Here is a 3,118-nt window from a genome sequence, read left to right as displayed (position 1 = left end):
CTTAGCATGAACATATTTGTGGGTCTCTTGCAAGATATGTCCTCTGTTGTTTTACCAGGGGGAGTTATCAAACCGAGGATGGGAAATCAGTTACCCAAAATATATGTTGGATTACAACTCCAGTATTCTTAATCTAGCTACAGCTGCGTGAGCTGGAGTCCAACAACATCTGGAGATAATATGATTCCTACTCCTGTTCAGACAGTACCAGTAACAACTTCAATACCAGCTGAAGAAGGAGGACTGTGTAATCTATGACTCTTCACATGTTGCTGGAATACAATCCCCATTAGGTCTAATCAACATGGCCAATATCGAGGAATTATGGGAGCTGCATCCCAACTTCTGGAGGGCCATAGGTTTCCCACCCTTATTTTAATAAAGGAGCCTACAACCCTGAGTTTGGGGTCAGCCAGGCTACACACACACACACAAAACAACCTTCCTTCAGCCTGTTGAGTCCCTACAAAAATGGTCAGCTATAGTCTTTTAAATATGAGTACAAGTTGTAGCCAGCATGGTGTAGTGTCTGAGAGATGGAGAGTATGACTTTGCAGATCTGGGTTCGATCCCTGCCAGCCATGGAAAAACATGAGTGATGTTGGGCGAGTCACATACTTTCAGTGCCAGAAAACATGGTGATAGAGTTAACTTAGGGTCAACATAAGTTGGAAATGACTTGAAGGCAACACAACAGCAATAATGATGGTCACAAATTCTCACAATATAGTCTGTGAGGCTTTTGATGTTTTCATGGTGAGCCGGCAGGATTGGAGAAGCTAAGGCTACCCCCACCTCCAACCTCCCTAACTAGACACACTATGATGATATCTGTGAGGGTCTTAGCACTTCTATAATCACTGTGTGCCTGACATTGAGGAGTTGCCAGATGCTTCTCCAACCCTGGCTTCTTGCTGGGAAGCACAGAATTGCTGTGTAAGGTTGGTTTGGGGCTTTTGCTTCTGCACAGAGAGGAAGGGGATATCTAGAACCACCATGCCCCAAATAGCACATCTACACATGTAAGGGACATATATGTGTGTAGATATCTCTAACTGAATTCCCACCAATATAAATTATACAATTAATCTGTGTTGTGGATCAGTTGAGAACTATGGACACTGACTATGTACCTCCCATTTGTTTACTCCAATAGTCAGATCCTAGATATCAGCAGTCACCTATGCAGCCATAACAACAATCTCATGCCACTGTTGGCAAATCACATCATAAGCATATAGACCAGCAAGAAAAAAAGCCTTAGAAATGAACTATAACAAAGAATAAAATTGCTGGACATTATAATCTATGGTTCTCATTTTGCATAAATTATGGTGACTAGAATGCTGAACCTATGCACAGTATGGGAAATAGTAAGTCCAACTGAAATCTGAAATAACAGAAATAGTATACTGTACAGCATAAAATGATTAATATAACAGTGGAATGGCACATGCTTGTATTTCACTCATAAAATATCTATCAATTTGCAAACAAATGTACACACTCTCTATTGAAAACCACTGTTGGTGAAGTATGCAGAAAACGAGAAGACTATCTGTAGTATTTGCCCTATGATCACGTTTTCTAATATATGTCATGATAATTCTGAAATGTTAGGCATCATAGTTTAGTTATACATGCACTAACACTAAATATGGTTAATACTATCTAGGAATTCCCTCATCAGTAAGAGTTTGAACAGCCAATTTGATATACAGTCACCCCTTTGAACTCGCAGGGGATCCATTCCAGCCCCCACCCCCCGCGCAAGTTCAAAATCTCACACATATTCAAGTCCATAGGCTTGAATGGGGTGCGTGCGTGCGGGGCTTGTGCAATGGGCACATGTCCCATTACATTTAATAGCGGTTGCCCCCTTTGTGGATTTCCAGGCCCGCGCATTTCAAATCCGTGGACTTGGAGGGGCGACTGTTGTTTTTCAAACCACAGTTACAAGCAAGCCTTACATTTGCAGCAAGATTAATGATTAATGTTTATTTTGGTCCTCTCACCATCTAGACTTTGAAAACATGGTTTGACACAGTTTTGCTGAATACGAATTACAAACAAACCTAAGCACTATTTGCCACTGTGGTGGTACATTTGCAATTCTTTCTCAATCCTATGGCTTCCAAATGTATTGAAAGATATCTCCCATAGTTGCGTCCCACTAACTCTGCTTGCTGAAGCTGATGAAGGAGGAGATACCAAATATCACAAGGATATCAGGTTATAAAAGATTGCTCTGAACCATGATTAATACTAGCAAATGAATATGTGGAATAATTCTCTTGATACAAATAAAAGGAGAAAGAGAAAATGCCACAGCCCAGTGAAAGGCTGTGATTTGCAACGGCATGTATAAATAATAGGTTTCAGACATTATGTCACCACTAGGGATGTAAATATTTGACTCTTTCATCCTCACAAGTGAGGATAAATAATTTTTACAATTTCTGCTCCCTTCAGTGTAAAGAAAATGAATATTTCTGAGCAGATCTTGCCTGGTATGTGCACATCCTGAAATGTTTCAGAAAATTATTCTGTGCACAAGTACAGAATTTTTAATGCACAAGAATATGGGGTTTCACTCATTAACCATTGTTTTCAGGTAGATACATGTACAGTCACCCCTCCCAACACGCGGATCTGGGATCCGCAGTCTTGAATTCTCATGGAGGGGCGACCTCTGTTGTTTCCAATGGGGCACGCACCACATTCAAGCCTATGGGGCTTGGATATGCTCAAGCCTCTGTTTTTGTGAGGGAAGGGTGTCCAGAACAGATCCCTTGGGAAAATGGAGAGCCAACTGTATTTTTCTTCTGCAAGATTGCTGTTTTCTACACAGAAAAAAAAATCTTGCCCCCCCCCCCCCAAAAAAATGGCTAAATTTTTGTGCTGATTTTCTCCTTTTGTATAAGATTGTTCTTGTTCAAAATTGCAGGTATTTTACACAAAAGCCATGATCATTGTGCAAAGAACCCACATGTGTTTCTGGAAAGAATAATTGGATGAAAAACATTAGGATGTACAAATACTGAGCAAAAGCTGCACACAATACTCACTACTTTGATATTCTTCCCAGACAGGTTTCCCACCTACTGAGGAGCACAAT

At 40.6% G+C, this 3,118-nt stretch overlaps 1 protein-coding gene across 3 annotated transcripts in view; it reads left to right on the top strand.

Annotated features, from left to right (window-relative positions):
• SNX7 (sorting nexin 7) overlaps positions 1-3,118 on the top strand; it is a 93,402-nt gene that overhangs the window by 88,161 nt on the left and 2,123 nt on the right. The window lies entirely within an intron of this gene.

Source organism: Sceloporus undulatus, chromosome 4 (genome assembly GCF_019175285.1).
Source record: "Sceloporus undulatus isolate JIND9_A2432 ecotype Alabama chromosome 4, SceUnd_v1.1, whole genome shotgun sequence".
NCBI classification, from domain to species: domain Eukaryota; kingdom Metazoa; phylum Chordata; class Lepidosauria; order Squamata; family Phrynosomatidae; genus Sceloporus; species Sceloporus undulatus.
This window is presented reverse-complemented; position numbering and strand designations above follow the sequence as displayed.